The 22,640-nt window shown below is 38.8% G+C and overlaps 1 long non-coding RNA gene across 1 annotated transcript; it reads right to left on the bottom strand.

The window, feature by feature from the left end:
- Positions 1-388: 388 nt before the first annotated feature.
- Positions 389-13,496, bottom strand: LOC113469389. The gene is made up of 2 exons (XR_003392829.1): positions 13,391-13,496; positions 389-967 (listed from the first exon to the last, which is right to left on the bottom strand). It is a non-coding gene; the product is annotated as an uncharacterized LOC113469389 (long non-coding RNA).
- Between the last annotated feature and the right edge of the window lie 9,144 nt (positions 13,497-22,640).

The following is a 22,640-nucleotide window of genomic DNA, read 5'->3' as shown; positions in this document are numbered from 1 at the left end:
GCTGATTTACGCTATTTACATAGAGATTTCAGTATGTACGAGGGTGGATCAATAAGTACCTGTGTTTGAGAAAATGGTGCAAGATACCTACATGTTTTGGTTCTATTTTTCAACTTAGTCTATTTTTAGAGCCACACACTTAACCCAACGTCCCTGCCACATTTTTAACCCTTCCAAATAGCAGCTGCCATCAAATTCCTCAAAATAGCGTTTTTTTGGGGTGCCCACGTCATCCTTTGAGGTGAACCACTTTCCTCTGATCCGAATTTTCAAGTTAGAGAACAAAAAATAATCATAGGGAGTCAAGTTAGTTGAGTAGAGTGGTTGTAGCAACAATTCCTAACCAAAATGGTGGAGTTTAGCCTTGACAATTGTTGAGGTGTGAGACGGGGCATTGTCATGGTGGAACAGCAGTTTTTTCGTTGCAAAATGGGGGCGTTTGAGCTGCACTGCTTCATCAAATCTTGTCAAAAGTTCAGTCCAGTTATCGTTTTACCTTTTTTAAAGAAGTCCATGAGAATTATTCCATTTGAATCCCAGAAAACGGTCAGATCTGCCGGAAAATCACTTTTTCGGCCGATTTGACTGATTTTGCCAGCTTGGGGCAGATTCTCCAGCCGCAGTCCATTGTTTGACTCTCGTTTTGTGTCAGGGTTGTAGTGATGGATACAAAACTCATCCACGGTCACAACTCAATGCAAAAATTCACTTGGATTGCGTTTCCATAGGTCTAGACAAGCCTTTGAACAAGTCACTTGCTGTCAGTCGCGGCACCCATTGTGACAGTCGCGGCAGCCATTGGGCGGATAGGTTTTTCATACCCAGCATCTCATGAAGGATCTTGAAAACTGTTCCATAAAGAATGTCCACACTCTCAGCTACAACACACACTTTCGTCCGTCGGTCTAGGACCACCAGATCATGGACTTTTTCCACAAGTTCTTCGGTACGCACGTTTTTGGGCCACCTGGGTGGTCCTCAGCAAAAACACTCGTGCATCCTCGTTCAAATTCGCTAAATCAAAAGCGAATGGTGTTCATAGATGGAGAAAAAACCCCCACACACAGCATCTAACTTTGATTTGATCTCATCACACTTTTTCCCGTCCAAAATGAGGAATGAAATGACTGCGCGGTACTGTCCTTTTCCCATCACAGTCAACTACTGCGAACACAACAACTTCAATCGACCGAAAAATCAATACTAATAGATTTATCGATTAGAAATTTCTAGCATAAGCATTTGAGATGTCAATCTATCAATAGGACAATAAGTTTGCTCAATGTTGTATCATGTCCCCAAACACAGGTACTTATTGATCCACCCTCGTACTTCTTGTCCTGCTTGATAAGGTACATTTGATATGGGAGAATAACAGGACCGACGTATTCTTTATTTGCTCAGATGTACAACTTTATGGTCTTTATGCTGAAGAGGTCTTTAATCCTAATCAGAAGCCAACATCACCAACATGACTAATATGACTGTTTTAGTTGTTTGAACATGGTTATCTCTGTATGGGACCCTTCCTTTGTGTTTAAAGAGGCCCATAAAGTGATTAACCATCCTTTTTCCGGAATGCAGGAGTCTCTGGCACCCAGATCACTTGTTTACTTTTGACTTTAATGAGTAATGTGGCCAGCTAATAGGACTCTACTTTGGCATCCTGAATAAAGTGGTTAGCACGGGGGACTTCGTATCTTGAGGCTGGTGGTTCGAGTCCATGGCAGGCAATTTAACACAGTTTAATGCATCGAAGAAATAACATTTGGAACAATCATTAAATTCCTTCCAGTAGTAGGGTTAGGGCAATCGTGTGGTCATTTGGTGATCATTATGATGATGAGGTCCACATACTCATCATTAGGTTCACCTACGTCAGAGATTGGTCGATTATTTCGTCAGTGTGCGTGAACTATGCTGAGATTTCTCGTCTCGAGTTTTTCTTCTTTTTCGGACATGGAAATTTGGTCTTAGCCCATGTTTTTGGCATTTTAGGATTTATATGTGGGGTTGAATTCTTCGTTCTTTGCCGAGATGTTCTTGAGGTTTTCAGTAACTCTCAAGCAAGTGGGAAACCATCGGAAAACACCAGAAGTTGTTATGGTAGAACTCGTTCTTATAATATAAGATGGTAGTAGGTAATTGTCGAGCTTTCTTTCGGGTTCATCAGTTGTGTTTCCTCTTGGATGGTCCTTAAAAGGTTTTTCGGAAATTCAAAGATTTTCTCCAAGGCAAAAACTTGCCCTATGGATTTTCTAGGGGATTTTAACAGCAATATCAGCTAGGTATCCAAGGAATCTCAGCTATTACACATGGACATGTTATTACATCTTAGCTATTGCACGTGGGTATGGGCAGAGGGCAGATTACATTAGCTATTACACTAGACATTAAACTTAAGAGGCCTTACAACTTCCAAGCCTTGATAGACATCAGGGATCAGTCCCACTTCATTTAACAGATTCAAAGCGACAGACCATCCGTTTTTCCGGCACATATCTCACTGTCCACCCTCTCTTTTGTAAGAAATTAATGGGGGTTGAAGTCTTGAAGCAGACATAAAATACACCATTTGTATGTTTTCTACATTATCTTCTCGTCTATTGTGTCTCTTGACATGTCTAGGAAACTTGATAGTGACATAAAATACACCATTTGTATGTTTTCTACATTATCTTCTCGTCTATTGTGTCTCTTGACATGTCTAGGAAACTTGATAGTTTTTTCTAATCAAGCCAGACACTCCTCTCCCCCGTCTTTCTAGTCACGGGTCATATATTTTCATTTAATGCTCCATTTATCTAATGACTATTTAAATGGTCAGAACTTCCAGTTTTTATCTTATCGTCGCGTATTCTTGCGTTGAAATGGTTTGCTTTCCGTTTTTGCGAAAGACTTTGTTAACTTTGTTTGCTTCGACATTAACGCCGCTGCTGCGGTGGTTAGCACGGGGGACTTCGTATCTTGAGGCTGGTGGTTCGAGTCCAAGGCAGGCAATTTAACACAGTTTAATGCATCGAAGAAATAACATTTGTAACAATCATTAAATTCCTTCCAGTAATAACAAAATTCTCTTTGATGACCGCGGCGATTTATGGTGATTGATATCATACTGAATGTTGCGAGTGATCTTCGAGGTGTCATTTGCAGATCCCAGTAGACTGTCTGGCATTAGTATAATGCGTCCTTTGACTCCTTAAACACTGGTAAGAACCACTGCAAATATTGCTGAATATCTTGTTTGTCACTCTTGGTGCTTGTCCGTTACTTGGGCTGAAAACTGAAAATCACTTGAGTTTGAGTACCTATCTCAGTTTTTACTCCTTTGGCTGTTTCTGTATCATATTGCTGATAAAAATTATCAATCTTTATCTCAGTGTGCCTCTCTTGTAATTGTGCTTGTCCGTCATTCTATTTCAAATCGGTACAACACCTTGAGAAAATTACATAAAGAAATCCCTTGAATTTGAAATAACGGAATGCAAATGTGTTCTATTCTTACTCTATTCCTTCAAAACTTCCTCTTTGTTGTACTTTGTCCTTGGGTCTAGAGGTTTTCCTTGCCCTTGGGATCAATTTAATTTGAAGAAACCGAAGATTGCTTTGTCCCTGGAACTTCACGTTATCTCTTCTGGCTTAGCTCCTTCAGAATACCTCTCCCATAAAGATAACTAAAAGATTCCTCATTGCTTGTCAAAACCTATAGCCAGGATTGTTTTCACTTTCCCATTATCTTTATTAAAGTAAATTAAAATGACTAGCATTAACTTTAAGAAAATAAAAATAACTAGCACTATCTTTATGAAAATGACTACCAGGAATCCAAGGTCGAAGTTAAAGGGCACCTGTCTTATTATTGCTGAAACTGGATGTGAGCGTTGAATGGGAAATTAGCATAAAGAGAGCCCGATCGTTTTGTGCTGAATATACGAGACCGAGATGGTATGGGTGCAGCTTGTTCGACAATAATGAGATGATGTCCTCTTTGAACCCACAGGGCATGGTGTGGGTTTTATTCCGGATTGCAGACTTGGTGCCGCCAATACTGAGGAATTTGAGGAGTTGGAATTTGACTGATTTGTAGTAAGAGAATAAGAAGGAAAAGATTGACAGGGCATGGTGTGGGTTTTATTCCGGATTGCAGACTTGGTGCCGCCAATACTGAGGAATTTGAGGAGTTGGAATTTGACTGATTTGAAGTAAGAGAATGAGAAGGAAAAGATTACGATGAAGAGGAAGAAATGGGACTTAAAGAAAAGGTAAATTGAAAGAGAGGAGGTTTGACGAAAATATGGAGTGTGGACACCGCGTATATCAGCGGCATTTTGATAAGCCAGATTGGTTTATAGCTTTATGGAGCATTTTGTTGTAACCACTCACCTTCTCTTTCCCATAACTGTATGAAATCCTCCCCGTAATCAACACCGTCACGTCATAAGAAGTAAACTTGAATATCTTGGACACACAAAGTACAAGCTCCTAAAAGCCAAGGGAAAGTGTGAAAGAGATCGTGGAAGAAGGATATCATGGCTGAAGAATCTGAGGAGAGATGATGTCCTCTTTGAACCCACAGGGCATGGTGTGGGTTTTATTCCGGATTGCAGACTTGGTGCCGCCAATACTGAGGAATTTGACGAGTTGGAATTTGACTGATTTGAAGTAAGAGGATGAGAAGGAAAAGATTACGATGAAGAGGAAGAAATGGGACTTAAAGAAAAGGTAGATTGAAAGGGAGGAGGTTTAACGAAAGTATGGAGTGTGGACACCGCGTATATCAGCGGCATTTTGATAAGCCAGATTGGTTTATGGCTTTATGGAGCATTTTGTTTAAACCACTCACCTTCTCTTTCCCATAACTGTATGAAATCCTCCCCGCAATCAACAGCGTCACGTCATAAGAAGTAAACTTGAATATCTTGGACACACAAACGACACAAAGTACAAGCTCCTAAAAGCCAAGGGAAAATAAATAAATGTACAAATAAATAAAAAATGTACAAATAAATAAATAAATGTACATCAAATAAATAAAATATGTACAAATAAATAAATAAAGTGTGAAAGAGATCGTGGAAGAAGGATATCATGGCTGAAGAATCTGAGGACAGGGTTCTCCAAAACAACTGCTGAACTGTTGACTATTTTTAGCAGGTACATACTCGTATGTCATACTTGTGTTTTTTTTTATGACATGAGCGGTCACCAAAAATTCCTGTTATGTTGGCGTTGACTTGCTGACACGCTGACAGTTCCAGCATATACAGTGAATAGTGATGTGATGACCAGTACAGTCTATATTTTACCAGGTATCATGAACCAGGAGGTATCATGTCTATATTTTCCGATCTCGAATAAGTATACAGTCGTTAGTTGTGTGATGTCAATTCTTGGCGCTAACGAACTCTTTTCCCGATCCAACTGCTGGACAATCTTAAAATAAAAATAACTAGCACTATCTTTATGAAAATGACTACCAGGAATCCAAGGTCGAAGTTAAAGGGCACCTGTCTTATTATTGCTGGAGTAATATTGCTGAAACTGGATGTGAGCGTTGAATGGGAAATTAGCATAAAGAGAGCCCGATCGTTTTGTGCTGAATATACGAGACCGAGATGGTATGGGTGCAGCTTGTTCGACAATAATGAGATGATGTCCTCTTTGAACCCACAGGGCATGGTGTGGGTTTTATTCCGGATTGCAGACTTGGTGCCGCCAATACTGAGGAATTTGAGGAGTTGGAATTTGACTGATTTGAAGTAAGAGAATGAGAAGGAAAAGATTACGATGAAGAGGAAGAAATGGGACTTAAAGAAAAGGTAGATTGAAAGGGAGGAGGTTTAACGAAAGTATGGAGTGTGGACACCGCGTATATCAGCGGCATTTTGATAAGCCAGATTGGTTTATAGCTTTATGGAGCATTTTGTTGTAACCACTCACCTTCTCTTTCCCATAACTGTATGAAATCCTCCCCGTAATCAACACCGTCACGTCATAAGAAGTAAACTTGAATATCTTGGACACACAAAGTACAAGCTCCTAAAAGCCAAGGGAAAGTGTGAAAGAGATCGTGGAAGAAGGATATCATGGCTGAAGAATCTGAGGACAGGGTTCTCCAAAACAACTGCTGAACTGTTGACTATTTTTAGCAGGTACCAAAAAAAAACCCCTTTAAAAAACACCATTTCCGGACCCCTTTTCCAAAAAAAAAACATTTTTTTTTTTTTTTTTTTTTGTTACCAAGAATTCCTGTGCTAAAATTTGCTACAAAGAATTTCTGCGCTAAAGGTTGCTCCAAAGAATTTCTGCGCTAAAGGTTTGCTCTGCAAGAGTACAGACAACAGACTTGCAATTGTTTGCAGCATCCAATGTTTTTAAAATGCTCTCTGATATTTTCTCAAGCTCTACAAAATCTCGTTACGTTGTTATTGCTGGCATGATCTTAATGTGTGTGGTACAGAACTTCTGGTGTACAACAGGTTCAGGATCTGTAGGGGGTGTTAAAATTCCTCCGACTTTTGTACAAATTCCCCCGGTCATAATCTAAACACCCAAAAAATGATCAACTTTCTGGGATTCTTGGGGTTGTAGGGTAACCATATACGTGACCATCTGCGCAAATGCATGCTGCTAGATTTTCCCGGCCTATTTTGTCTCCCTTTTTATCTCTTTCAAGTCCTGGATTTCTAAAGGTCTCTACAACCTTAACAAATCAGTCACTCCAGGACCTAAAGGGCCCTCACATGTGACACATATCACTGCAGTTTATGACTTTCTATTTACCAATAACACAATCAAACTATTGACACCTATTCTGCTCTCTCCATTCTCTTCCATTTCTCTTATTTCCCTTTTCAATGACTTGGGAACGCAAGATAAGAATAGGTCATAAAATTATCTTAGCCCTTTGGTTTTGTCTCGATCCGTCGATATTTTAGCCCTTTGACGTCCCGAGGCATATTGTAAAATGAGATTTTCATCGCTATTAAGAGATATACTCAGAGAAAGTAGCCATTTTCAGGTAGTTGTAGAGGAAAACTTCATATGTATTACTATGTATGTATTACTGGCTAAAATTAATCCAATAAATCAACCAGCATAAAACACAAGGGAACACCGACCCAAGACTTGGAAACGTGCACAAATGCACACATCCTGTCATGTTACATGCACATGCAAATTCCTCAAATGTTTTCATCGCTATTAAGAGATATACTCAGAGAAAGTAGCCATTTTCAGGTAGTTGTAGAGGAAAACTTCATATGTATTACTATGTATGTTAGTATGTATTACTGGCTAAAATTAATCCAATAAATCAACCAGCATAAAACACAAGGGAACACCGACCCAAGACTTGGAAACGTGCACAAATGCACACATCCTGTCATGTTACATGCAAATTCCTCAAATGCAAACATGATTAGCACAATTATTCGGAATTCAGGGAGACGCGCCAAACGTCAGAAAAATGTCGCCAAAGCCCCAGTATGAATTACTTTTAATATTATTACTAATTACTATTACTTTTATTATTACTATTATTACCTATTATTAGTATTATTACTACTACTATTATTATTACTATTACCTAGCTAGTTTTTCACCGTTTGCAGTCAATACTTCTTGTTGCATGTAAAAGCTCACTTAACGAAAGAGAGGGGGAGGGAGGAAGAGGGAGAGAGAGAGGGAGGGAAAGAGAGGTAATCTAATGTACTTATTTGAAAAAGTGTAACCATTTAAATGGTCAGAACTTCCAGTTTTTATCTTATCGTCGCGTATTCTTGCGTTGAAATGGTTTGCTTGTCGTCTGCATGTTTCGCGGATTGTGTGTGAACTTGGACATTTTCCGTTTTTGCGAAAGACTTTGTTAACTTTGTTTGCTTCGATGTTAACGCCGCTGCTGCGCTGGTTCGCCCACACTGATTCAATAACTGACGTTATCTATCTGATTGCTGAAGCTAGAAAGGTAGTCAGAACACGAGGTATCACAACAAAGTGATCATATCAAAAAGTTGTCTGCGTTTTGGTTCAACAAAGATTCAGCGCTCCTGGGTATTTCTGGTTTGAGACACGCCGATTTGGAAATTTCACGCGTTTCAAAAGGAATCGCTACCAACTCCTCAGTTGATTCTAGAACGAATTTTATTGCTTTATTTGCTCCCACATTTTGATTGTAGTGCCATGTTTAGATTTTAGTGATTTTGGTTTGTTGTTGTTTCCACACATTGATCCTAGTGATTTTGGGATATTACGAGTATGTACCTACTTCTCCGCATCATTCTAGTAATTTTGGGATATGGTTTTCACATTTTGATGCTAGTAATTTTCATTTTGGTGTTGCCCAAGAATAATTTCTTGCTTCTGGTGTTTTTCCATTGTTTCCCATGTTTGGTAATTTCCCATATCATTAGGGTTAGGGCAATCGTGTGGTCATTTTGTGATGATTATGATGCTGAGATCCACATACACATCATTAGGTTCACCTACGTACGTCAGAGATAGGTCGATTATTTCGTCAGTGTGCGTGAACTATGCTGAGATTTCTCGTCTCGAGTTTTTCTTCTTTTTCGGACATGGAAATTTGGTCTTAGCCCATGTTTTTGCAGTTTAGGATTTATATGTGGGGTTGAATTCTTCGTTCTCTGCCGAGATGTTCTTGAGGTTTTCAGTAACTCTCAAGCAAGTGGGAAACTATCGGAAAACACCAGAAGTTGTTATGGTAGTAGGTAATTGTCAAGCTTTCTTTCGAGTCCGTCAGTAGTGTTTCCTCTTAGATGGTCCACAAATGGCTCTTCTCAAATTCGAAGGTTTCCTCCAAGACAAAAACTTGCCCTATGGGATTTTAACATATTTGCTAGTTACTAGGGGATTTTTGCAGCAATATCAGCTAGGTATCCAAGGAATCTCAATTATTACACATGCACATCTTATTATAACATAATATGTAGTCTTATTACATCTTAGCTATTGCACGTGGGTATGGGAAGAGGGCAGATTACATTAGCTATTAGACTAGGGCACGTTATTACATCTTAGCTATTGCACGTGGGTATGAACAGAGGGCAGATTACATTAGCTATTAGGGCAGCTCACTACCTTGCTCTCCTAAGAGAATAATCGTCTCGACAACAGGCGAGGGTAATCATCGTGCATATAAAACACCCACACGCTCGTCTGGTCTCATGTCTGTTCTATTCTGCTTGTACTTTATCTTCCAAAATACTGGGTGAACGTCTGTCTTGAATCGGAAAATTGGGGACAGTCGAGTCGTGCTTCAAAATTTGGGGCACATTCTTTTTTTCCACATATGTACTGAGTAACCTCGGACTCGTAAAATTGGGGATATTCTACTTGTATTTCTTCTTCCAACATACTGGTTGACCGTACGTATCGACTTGGAAAATTGGGACCATTCTGTATTTTCCAAATATTGGTTGACCCGTCACGCCGTCGTCAGGTCTAGTCTCGGAAAATTGGGGACATTTTGTTTGAAGAACAAAAGGAGGGAAGGTATACCTAGGTATAATAGTACCTAATTGGTTGTACATATTAAAAATTCCACATATGTACTGAGTAACCTCGGACTCGTAAAATTGGGGATATTCTACTTGTATTTCTTCTTCCAACATACTGGTTGACCGTACTTGGAAAATTGGGACCATTCTCTATTTTCCAAATATTGGGTGACCCGTCAGGTCGTCGTCAGTCTAGTCTCGGAAAATTGGGGACATTTTGTTTGAAGAACAAAAGGAGGGAAGGTATACCTATGATAGTACGTAATTGGTTGTACATATTAAAAAATTGGCACTGGCGATGTGTTTTATTTGTTTATTAATTATTATTATTATTTACATTTGAGATTCATCATGTGTGTATTCAAGTAACTAATTAGAATTTGTAATAATGATTGCTCTTATCGCGCGATGACAAATTGTTTCCTGGCAATCAACGAGTAACAAACATCTTCATTTTTCCATTATTGACCATGTTTGGACGCATGTTAAGAGAACCACAAACACTTAAGTTGGAGTTTCCAGTTTTCAGAGGGTGATCGGACTTGGGATTCCCTATCTAGTGGCCCATTTTGTCCAGCCCTATGTGAATTCCCATTATTGACTATGTTTGGACGCATGTTAAGAGAACCACAAACACTTAAGTTGGAGTTTCCAGTTTTCAGAGGGTGATCGGACTTGGTATTCCCTATCTAGTGGCCCATTTTGTCCAGCCCTATGTGAATTTGTTTCCTGGCAATCAACGAGTAACAAACATCTTCATTTTTCCATTATTGACTATGTTTGGACGCATGTTAAGAGAACCACAAACACTTGAGTTGGAGTTTCCAGTTTTCAGAGGGTGATCGGACTTGGGATTCCCTATCTAGTGGCCCATTTTGTCCAGCCCTATGTGAATTTACATCTCTCCCAAACATAGTTTTTAAACACGCGTATTTTTGAGCATATCATAAAAACTCATGTTTTAGGTACATCAATGATAAATAATACTTATATTTTAGGCATATCGTGGATGAGTAATTGAGTATGCCATTATTGACTATGTTTGGACGCATGTTAAGAGAACCACAAACACTTAAGTTGGAGTTTCCAGTTTTCAGAGGGTGATCGGACTTGGGACTCCCTATCTAGTGGCCCATTTTGTCCAGCCCTATGTGAATTTACATCTCTCCCAAACACAGTTTTGAAACACGCGTATTTTTGAGCATATCTTAAAAACTCATGTTTTAGGTACATGAATGATAATAAATAATACATATATTTTAGGCATATCATGGATGAGTAATTGAGTATGTTTCCATCTCTGATACGTCGGAAGCTAAATGGGAGCTCGTTGCTCCTAGTTCTTCTTTATGACTCCTCGTGTACCTTTATTTACATTTAAATTATTTATTTACTCCATGTAGATAATATTTACATAATATATATACACTATTGTATACTCCAGGTACATAATATTTACACCATATTTCACGAAAAATAAACGTCATAAAGTCATATTTTTAGAGTCATATTTTAAGAAAAATAAACGTCATATTTGAAGGACTCTGTAAATAATACATATATTTTAGGCATATCATGGATGAGTAATTGAGTATGTTTCCATCTCTGATACGTCGGAAGCTAAATGGGAGCTCGTTGCTCCCAGTTCTTCTTTATGACTCCTCGTGTACCTTTATTTACATTTAGATTATTTATTTACTCCATGTACATAATATTTACATAATATATGTACACTTTATACTCCAGGTACATAATATTTACACTAGCGATTCCCAAACTGGGGTCCCCTCGGGGGCCGCGAAAGATCTCCAGGGGGTCGCAAGAAATGGCTCTCTGGTAACGTTGAGTCACAAAATATTGTAAAGGGGCCGTGGCACCTTCACAATTGAAAAGAAAGGGGCCGCGTAGAAAAAAAGAGTTTTGGAACCGTTGATTTACGCTATTTACATAGAGATTTCAGTATGTACTTCTTGTCCTGCTTGATAAGGTACATTTGATATGGGCCCATAACAGGAGCGACGTATTCCACTTCAATCGACCGAAAAATCAATACTAATAGATTTATCGATTAGAAATTTCTAGCATAAGCATTTGAGATGTCAATCTATCAATAGGACAATAAGTTTGCTCAATGTTGTATCATGTCCCCAAACACAGGTACTTATTGATCCACCCTCGTACTTCTTGTCCTGCTTGATAAGGTACATTTGATATGGGAGAATAACAGGACCGACGTTAAATGATCCGTTTAGAAACTCAGACCTCTGAGAAAGTAATTATACCCTTCGCCCAGTGACAACCTACTATTACTGTATTTACAATCGCAGTGAGATTGCTCAGATTGAGATATTCAATTGTTTAGCGGGTCTGGAAGAAGGATTAGAGCAGGCCCTGGGGAAGGATTTGTAGAGCTCCAAAGATTGAGCTTCTTCTGTTTGATTTCTTGCTCAAATTAGCTGAACCTGACCAACTATTGAACTGGAAAACTGGAGTGTTACTGGATGCCAGTGGTGTTTACACGAGGTCAGTAGCTAAACTACCCTCTGGCTTTGTGTAGTTGAGCCATTAAAGTTTGGAGATTTTTTTTAAGTATTGTGTCTTTACATATCAAAGGAACTAGAAACATCTTTTACATACATTCTTAGTATTCTTACCTTGCCAAAACCTCAACAGTGTTACGTAATGCGAATAACTGAGTGTACGTTTTTTCGTTCCGTCAACGCCCAATGTTAAATTGAATAGGAATGACCTGTTCTCCTGTACATCTTATGGCCGGGGTCACGGAATTTAAACTAGGTTTAAGTTCAACTCTCTGATTGGTTGATTTCAATATATTCAGCCAATCAGATCGCTTGGTCTACCGAGTGATTCTGATTTTAGCCCTGGCTCTAAGGATGTGTTGGTTTAAGCTTAGGAAGCCGGTTTAAGTTCAACTCTCTGATTGGTTGATTTCAATATATTCAGCCAATCAGATTGCTTGGTCTACCGAGTGATTCTGATTTTGGCCCTGGCTCTAAGGATGTGTCGGTTTAAGCTTAGGAAGCCAGCCTCGTTAGCTTAGTAACTTTGTCCGGAGGAAGATGGTAAACAGTAGGGTTGAAATCAAGATAATTAATAGCCAGCCTAGTCAGCTTAGTTGGTACCGTCTGCCTTGTAAGCGCTAGGCCGCGGGTTCGATTCCCGCCCGGGGCGGATTTTATCCTGATGGGATAATGTTCGTTGTCGGCTTTCCTATTCGATTTCGGGACGATAAGACCATAGCAGTTACAGTTCCCTCTGTCAAACCTCTTAAAAAAAATAATAAGCTTAGGAACAGGCTGTTGATAGACAAGATCTACGATTTTTACACCTGATCTGGGGAAGTCTAGGTTACGTTTTTTCGTTCTCCCAGTGACGAATACTTGAATATCATTGACCTGGGGACTTTGTCTACTACAAACAGATCAAAGAACCCAGGAGCTACGAGAATATCATGACGAGACAATAATTTGGATAAGAGGTAAATCAAACGATCGGGCCAGATGCAGTTTAGTTGGCAACTAATTAGAGGAGATGATAATAGTGGAGATGATTGTTTAGGCTTAGTACACACCGGAAACGTTTGTTCCGCAACAGTTGCACAGATGTTGAGCATACTGGCTCGCTCTAAAGCTGCACTGAAGCATCAATTCCAAACATCTGATTTGCCAACATTTGCTTCAATCTGGCTTGAGAGCGAGAATTTTTGTTTCACACCCGACTTTCGCACCCCAAAAAGACAAAAATGTTTCAGATATTAGTCTGGAGAGTAAAAAATTGCTAGATTGTTGCTGAATTGTTTCAAGAATATTTCTGAAAGTCTGGATTGGTGAGAAACAATCACGTTTTTGGGCCACCTGGGTGGTCCTCAGCAAAAACACTCGTGCGTCCTCGTTCAAATTCGCTAAATCAAAAGCGAATGGTGCTCATAGATGGAGAAAAACACCCACACACAGCCTCTAAAATGTTTATGTATTGTGTTACGTATTGTGTCTTTACATATCAAAGGAACTAGAAACATCTTTTACATACATTCTTAGTATTCTTACCTTTGCCAAAACCTCAACAGTGTTATGTAATGCGAATAACTGAGTGTACGTTTTTTCGTTCCGTCAACGCCCAATGTTAAATTGAATAGGAATGACCTGTTCTCCTGTACATCTTATGGCCGGGGTCACGGAATTTAAACTAGGTTTAAGTTCAACTCTCTGATTGGTTGATTTCAATATATTCAGCCAATCAGATTGCTTGGTCTACCGAGTGATTCTGATTTTGGCCCCGGCTCTAAGGATGTGTTGGTTTAAGCTATGACTAATATGACTGTTTTAGTTGTTTGAACATGGTTATCTCTGTATGGGACCCTTCCTTTGTGTTTATAGAGGCCCATAAAGTGATTAACCATCCTTTTTCCGGAATGCAGGAGTTTCTTGCACCCAGATCACTTGTTTACTTTTGACTTTAATGAGTAATGTGGCCACTGTGGCCAGCTAATAGGACTCTAATTTGGCATCCTGAATAAAGTGTAGTTGTTAGCACGGGGGACGTAAGCGCTAGGCCGCGGGTTCGATTCCCGCCCGGGGCGGATTTTATCCTGATGGGATAATGTTCGTTCTCGGCTTTCCTATTCGATTTCGGGACGATGAGACCATAGCAGTTACAGTTCCCTCTGTCAAACCTCTTAAAAATAAAAAAAAGCTTAGGAACAGCCTCTTGATAGACAAGATCTACGATTTTTACACCTGATCTGGGGAAGTCTAGGTTACGTTTTTTCGTTCTCCCAGTGACGAATACTTGAATATCATTGACCTGGGGACTTTGTCTACTACAAAGAGATCAAAGAACCCAGGAGCTACGAGAATATCATGACGAGACAATAATTTGGATAAGAGATAAATCAAACGATCGGGCCAGATGCAATTTAGTTGGCAACTAATTAGAGGAGATGATAATAGTGGAGATGATTGTTTAGGCTTAGTACACAGCGGAAACATTTGTTTCGCAACAGTTGCACAAATGTTGAGCATACTGGCTCGCTCTAAAGCTGCACTTAAGCATCAATTCCAAACATCTGATTTGCACTGAATGTTGCGAGTGATCTTCGAGGTGTCATTTGCAGATCCCAGTAGACTGTCTGGCATTAGTATAATGCGTCCTTTGACTCCTTAGACACTGGTAAGAACCACTGCAAATATTGTTGAATATCTTGTTTGTCACTCTTGGTGCTTGTCGGTTGCTTGGGCAAAACAGCGATAACTTAAATCTCTCAAGTATGTCAGGTTTCGCTCCTTTGGCTGTTTCTGTATCACATTGCTGATAATAATCCTTATATGTATCAGTAGTTGAAATATCACCGTGTCTCTTGTCACCTGGTAATTGTGCTTGTTCCTCATTCTATGGATAACAGTTGACAAAAATAACGCTTTTATTTAAAGATGTCCTGCATGACGACACCTTGGGAAATTCTCGCTCCTTTGGCTGTTTCTGTATCACATTGCTGATAATAATCCTTATATGTATCAGTAGTTGAAATATCACTGTGTCTCTTGTCATCGTAATTGTGCTTGTCCCTCATTCTATATATGATCGCTCCTTTGGCTGTTTCTGTATCACATTGCTGATAATAATCCTTATATGTATCAGTAGTTGAAATATCACTGTGTCTCTTGTCATCTGGTAATTGTGCTTGTTCCTCATTTTATGGATAACAGTTGACAAAAATAACGCTTTTATTTAAAGATGTCCTGCATGACAACACCTTGGGAAATTACATCAAGAAATCCCTTGGATTTGAAATCACGGAATGCAAAAATGTATTCTATTCTTACTCGTTCCTTGAAAACTTACCTCTTTCTGAATAAATCGGAGATTTCTTTGTCCCTGGAACTTCACGTTATCTCTTCTGGCTTCGCTCCTTCAGAACACCTCTTCGATATAATGAAAAGATAACTGAAAGATTCTTCATTGCTTGTCAAAACCAATTGCCAGGATTGTTTTCACTTTCCCATTATCTTTATTAAAGTAAATTAAAATGACTAGCATTAACTTTAAGAAAATAAAAATAACTAGCACTATCTTTATGAAAATGACTACCAGGAATCCAAGGTCGAAGTTAAAGGGCACCTGTCTTATTATTGCTGAAACTGGATGTGAGCGTTGAATGGGAAATTAGCATAAAGAGAGCCCGATCGTTTTGTGCTGAATATACGAGACCGAGATGGTATGGGTGCAGCTTGTTCGACAATAATGAGATGATGTCCTCTTTGAACCCACAGGGCATGGTGTGGGTTTTATTCCGGATTGCAGACTTGGTGCCGCCAATACTGAGGAATTTGAGGAGTTGGAATTTGACTGATTTGAAGTAAGAGAATGAGAAGGAAAAGATTACGATGAAGAGGAAGAAATGGGACTTAAAGAAAAGGTAAATTGAAAGAGAGGAGGTTTGACGAAAATATGGAGTGTGGACACCGCGTATATCAGCGGCATTTTGATAAGCCAGATTGGTTTATAGCTTTATGGAGCATTTTGTTGTAACCACTCACCTTCTCTTTCCCATAACTGTATGAAATCCTCCCCGTAATCAACACCGTCACGTCATAAGAAGTAAACTTGAATATCTTGGACACACAAAGTACAAGCTCCTAAAAGCCAAGGGAAAGTGTGAAAGAGATCGTGGAAGAAGGATATCATGGCTGAAGAATCTGAGGACAGGGTTCTCCAAAACAACTGCTGAACTGTTGACTATTTTTAGCAGGTACATACTCGTATGTCATACTTGTGTTTTTTTTTATGACATGGGCGGTCACCAAAAATTCCTGTTATGTTGGCGTTGACTTGCTGACAGTTCCAGCATATACAGTGAATAGTGATGTGATGACCAGTACAGTCTATATTTTACCAAGTATATATCGTGAACCAGGTATCATGTCTATGTTTTCCGATCTCCTCGAATAAGTAAACTAGTTCAAACTGTAGAATTCATTCAGAAAAAATAAACCTTGTAATAGGTCACTGCGACCTGATTTGTCTTCTTCTTCTTTTTTATTTGATGTGACAGAATTCTCCCAAAGGAGCTCTTCCAGCCAACCACTAGTTGATTAGATTTTTTGCTACGGGCCTCCCAGAAGCTCTGTGGAGTCCAAAATCCTCCTTTATCTGCTGAGAATTCTCTTGAGGACTTGAAGAGATGCCGCTAATGATGTACGTGTCAAGCGTTTGGCACAACCGAATAAGTAAACTAGTTCAAACTGTAGAATTCACTCAGAAAAAAATAAACCTTGTAATAGGTCACTGCGACCTGATTTGTCTTCTTCTTCTTCTTCTTCTTTTTTATTTGGTGTGACAGGATTCTCCCAAAGGAGCTCTTCCAGCCAACCACTAGTTGATTAGATTTTTTGCTACGGGCCCCCCAGAAGCTCTGTGGAGTCCAAAATCCTCCTTTATCTGCTGAGAATTCTCTTGAGGACTTGAAGAGATGCCGCTAATGATGTACGTGTCAAGCGTTTGGCACAACCAAGTTATATGTTGGAACTTCCAACCAGTATGCCAATACCAGGTGTGCCAATTAATTCCGGAATAGAAGATATACCAGTTTTTAGCGTTGATTGAATTTGATTATGGGATTTTGAATGGAGCTTTGAATGAATCTGGTCATCACTTAGCAGGATATCATGGAGTTTGAGATTGTTGTGAACATGTTGAGTTTGTTTTATGTTTCCTCATATTGATGGACATGATAGTTCTGTTCAAAAAAGGATGGGATTCCCAACCAGTATGCCAATACCAGGTGTGCCAATTAATTCCGGAATAGAAGATATACCAGCTTTTAGCGTTGATTGAATTTGATTATGGGATTTTGAATGGAGCTTTGAATGAATCTGGTCATCACTTAGCAGGATGTCATGGAGTTTGAGATTGTTGTGAACACCAACCAGTATGCCAATACCAGGTGTGCCAATTAATTCCGGAATAGAAGATATACCAGCTTTTAGCGTTGATTGAATTTGATTATGGGGATTTGAATGGAGCTTTGAATGAATCTGACAATCTGATCATCACTTAGCAGGATATCATGGAGTTTGAGATTGTTGTGAACATGTTGAATTTGTTTTATGTTTCCTCATATTGATGGACATTCTTGAACATGATAGTTCTGTTCAAAAAAGGATGGGATTATTTATTCATGGATCCAAAACCTGTAACAGGTGGAAAAATATCTGCAAATGGAACTTTACCACGGACTATTGTCAGACTTTACGTAGGAGATGAAGTTGCCTCGGATCGGATGGAAAGTAAGCCTAAATGTGGATCTTCGAATGAGATAAATTTCTACAGGGTCAACATTATTAATTTTTCATAGAAAAAAAACTTGAAATTTTATATTTCTCCAGTTTAATAATTTGGCGTTTGGCGCGAACGATCTACTAATTCAAAAGGTCAAAGAGCCTAATCCTAATTGAAGAAAAAACTTAATTTTAATTGGGAAAATTTCAATAAAAAAACTTTAGAATTAACTAATTCAAGTTTAATAATTTGGCGTTTGGCGCGAACGATCTACTAATTCAAAAGGTCAAAGAGCCTAATCCTAATTGAAGAAAAAACTTAATTTTGATTGGGAAGTTTTCAATCAAAAACTTTAGAATTAACTAATTCCACCAATCAGATTGCTTCCTCTAGTCAGTTTAACTTAAACTAAATTTAAACCCGAGGATTAATAATGTTTCATTACGCCGACTTTGATATCTCGATAATATTCAATTCATAACTTCTTTATCTCTCGGTTCTAGGTCTTCGAAGTGACCCATGGTCAATGGACTAAATGTTTACTGACGTTCATTTAATTGCTTTAATTGATTATTTTTTCCAACCCATTTTTTTATAATTTGCCTGACCTAAACCCTAAACTCATTACGCCGACTTTGATATCTCGATAATATTCAATTCATAACTTCTTTATCTCTCGGTTCTAGGTCTTCGAAGTGACCCATGGTCATTGGTCAATGGACTAAATGTTTACTGACGTTCATTTAATTGCTCTAATTGATTATTTTTTCCAACCCATTTTTTTATAATTTGCCTGACCTAAACCCTAAATCTCTTATCTCTTTGATTGCCGCTTTGAGCAAATGTATTCACATCGGTTCTTGTTTTACAACTGTTACAAGTTCATTGAATAAATTTACTAAATTTAGATTTACTTGTGTTGATAGTAATACACACTTTATACTCGTGGGTAGGTAGTGTAGTGTTTAGGTACTGCATTTATTGATGTAACATTGTAACAATCGTTCATTAATTTTCTTTATTCATCAAAAAAATCCCTTACTAAATGACCATTTCTGGACACCTTTTCACGAAATCAAACATGTTTTTTTTTTTTTTTTTTGTTACCAAGAATTCCTGTGCTAAAATTTGCTACAAAGAATAATCAAACATGTTTTTTTTTTTTTTTTTTTGTTACCAAGAATTCCTGTGCTAAAATTTGCTACAAAGAATTTCTGCGCTAAAGGTTGCTCCAAAGAATTTCTGCGCTAAAGGTTTGCTCTGCAAGAGTACAGACAACAGACTTGCAATTGTTTGCAGCATCCAATGTTTTTAAAATGCTCTCTGATATTTTCTCAAGCTCTACAAAATCTCGTTACGTTGTTATTGCTGGCATGATCTTAATGTGTGTGGTACAGAACTTCTGGTGTACAACAGGTTCAGGATCTGTAGGGTGTGTTCAAATTCCTCCGACTTTTGTACAAATTCCCCCGGTCATAATCTAAACACCCAAAAAATGATCAACTTTCTGGGATTCTCGGGGTTGTAGGGTAACCATATACGTGACCATGTGCGCAAATGCATGCTGCTAGATTTTCCCGGCCCTATTTTGCCTAGCCGAGGTTAATTTGAGGAGATAGGCGACAAGTTAGCCAAATTGAGGCTGAAATCCCCGTTAGTCAAACTTTTTTTTTTTTAATCACATTCGAATCACGATCAGGGGAATGTGTAGGTTTATGTATTTAGTTCACCACCTGTTTTAACCAACAGCATCGGTGGAATTGGATACTGGTTTCAGGTCTGTAGGTGGTATATGGAAAGAAAATAAACAAGTATCCCCAGCTTATCTGTTACACATGCAAGTAATTGCATGGAGAACCAGTTAAAACGCTGTGTTTTAAATCAGATAGTCCCAGTACAATAATGTTCTGTACCTACAACATCCACGTAGTAAATCTTAACCGGACGCTGCACTAAATGCAGGAAGGTATTTTTATAGAACATAATCTTCTCGCTTATGTAATGAGGGACATACTACGGGATGTACCATTGGGCAATTGGCATGCTATGATGCAGACCCGTAAAGTCCAATATGAAACATGGGTCATCACTACAAAAAAAAGGCTTTGGAACATTGTTTCTCACAAAATATAACATTTTTTCTCATGGTCAAATATTTTTGATACCATAGAACCCATGGTATAAAAATTTCTCTCGTTGTCTGGCGATTAAGGTCTCTCAAAGTTCATAGTCAGGTTCAGGTTAATAGAATTTTATTACACTCATGAATCACAATATTAACCCAACCAGGGGTACAATTATAACTAATATTATTTATTAGTTCATAAAAATTCAACTTGGTGCCACAGATTTGAGAACCAGGTTATTCCTTAGGGTCAAGAAATGTGGAATTGTTACGTTGTATGTTTTAAGCTGCATGGTAATCACTCATATTTGGTTGTGAACCCACACAATGGAGCAGTTGCAGTTGGGTAAAAATTATGAATAAAAGGTCGATTCCTACGTAAAAAGTTATGAAAAATCCAAATCTGAAGTCAAAAATCCTTAGGGTCAAGAAATGTGGAATTGTTACGTTGTATGTTTTAAGCTGCATGGTAATCACTCATATTTGGTTGTGAACCCACACAATTCAATGTAATGCTGCGATTGTTGAATGTAGTGGATATGCATTACAAATTTACAACTACAACCACTACAACTACAACGTTAGGACCACCTGCTGGTCTCCATTGACACTACAAATTAAGTCATTTGTTATTTGAGATATTGTTTGAGTTGAGAAGTAGGTAATTGATAAATAATTATAATGGTAATAGATTAAGATTGAGCGTCTTCTGCTTGATTTCTTGCTCAAATTAGCTGAAACTGACCAACTATAGAACTGGAAAACTAGAGTGTTACTGGATGCCAGTGGTGTTTACACGTGGTCAGTAGCTAAACTACCCACTGGCTTTGTGTAGTTGAGCCATTAAAGTTTGGAGATTTTTTTTTTTTTTAAAGGTTTTAAAATTTTGAACTTTTAATGTCTTAATCGGGGGTTTTACCCTCCATTTGATGACAAGTTACGTATACGCTTCCGTACCTTGACCTCACGTAGCCTGAGTGGGGCCAGGAAAAGGCAGCAGTAGAGGAGGAGAACTATCGATAGTTTTGACTATCGAACGCTATCGATAGTTGAGGCTTGACTATCGATAGTTTTCGATAGTTTTTTCTGTACATTTTTCGTTTGTTTTGGTCGTTTTAGAAGTGTAAAAAAAAAAAAAAAAATGATGAAATAAAACCCTGTGACCTAAATTAATACGTAGGTATACAGTTAGTTAATAATTTTCTTTAAATTAGGTTAGGTTAGGTCTTTTTGGGGGATAAGACCTTTAGAAACAAGGAAAATATGTAATAAAAAAAAACTATCGATAGTTATCGATGGCGCCGACTATCGATAGTTCTCCTCCTCTAGGCAGCAGCACGCGATTGCCCAGATGGTTACCCAATACCCATCCGAACCACTACCTAATAACTACGTATTTTTTTAGGGTTTTAGAAAATTGGTTTCTGTTGACTGGCTCCTTTCTGCTTAATGATGTCCAATTGATTCCAAGAGGCAGTTAAACCTAGGCCTTTGACAGAAGTAAATGTCCACTTCAGTACTTTCTGACCTGTGATCCTTTCTTCTGGTTTCAGTTTCCACTCCCGTATCAAAGTCCAAGGATTGGGAGTCATCTTCAGTCCCAGAGTCCTCAACCAGTGGAGCTGAGACTGGTGTGGAGTATGTGCAACCAGTCAAGTTAGTGCCTAGTCAGGATGAAGAGGACCAAGTGGCTGTCGAATATCACAAGGATGCTCTGGAAGAGGAAGGTAAGACACTTGTTGTTAGCCCAGTGGTAACTTTCTTCTAGTCATGGCGTCTCAAAAGGTGTGTCCACACATAGTCAACGCCCGGTCAAATATGTGTGGAGTTGTGGACACACCTTCAGAGATTTTTCAAAGTAATTTTTAGAAAATTGGTTTCTGTTGACTGGCTCCTTTCTGCTTAATGATGTCCAATTGATTCCAAGAGCCAGTTAAACCTAGGCCTTTGACAAAAGTAAATGTCCACTTCAGTACTTTCTAACCTGTGATCCTTTCTTCTGGTTTCAGTTTCCACTCCCGTATCAAAGTCCAAGGATTGGGAGTCATCTTCAGTCCCAGAGTCCTCAACCAGTGGAGCTGAGACTGGTGTGGAGTATGTGCAACCAGTCAAGTTAGTGCCTAGTCAGGATGAAGAGGACCAAGTGGCTGTCGAATATCACAAGGATGCTCTGGAAGAGGAAGGTAAGACACTTGTGGTTAGCCCAGTGGTAACTTTTAATGGCATAGGTCTTCTACTTTCTTCTAGTCATGGCGTCTTAAAAGGTGTGTCCACACATGGTCAACTATGTGTGGAGTTGTGGACATACCTTCAGAGTCAAGTTAGTGCCTAATCAGGATGAAGAGGACCAAGTGGCTGTCGAATATCACAAGGATGCTCTGGAAGAGGAAGGTAAGACACTTGTGGTTAGCCCAGTGGTAACTTTTAATGGCATAGGTCTTCTACTTTCTTCTAGTCATGGCGTCTCAAAAGGTGTGTCCACACATAGTCAACGGCCGGTCAAATATGTGTGGAGTTGTGGACACACCTTCAGAGATTTTTCAAAGTAATTCTAATTAAGCAGGGTTAGCCCAGTGGTAACGCGCTTGATTGCCACACAGAAGGTAATGGGTTTGATTCCCAGAGTGATTTGACTAAATGAATTTTGCTATCTACAAGGATCTGACTTCGAAACAAATTGACCTATTTCCATTTCTTTCTAA

The sequence above is a fragment of the Diaphorina citri genome, unplaced genomic scaffold (assembly GCF_000475195.1).
Source record: "Diaphorina citri unplaced genomic scaffold, Diaci psyllid genome assembly version 1.1 scaffold1054, whole genome shotgun sequence".
NCBI lineage: Eukaryota > Metazoa > Arthropoda > Insecta > Hemiptera > Psyllidae > Diaphorina > Diaphorina citri.
Note: the sequence above shows the minus strand (reverse complement) of the source record. Positions and strands in the feature narration are given on the sequence as shown.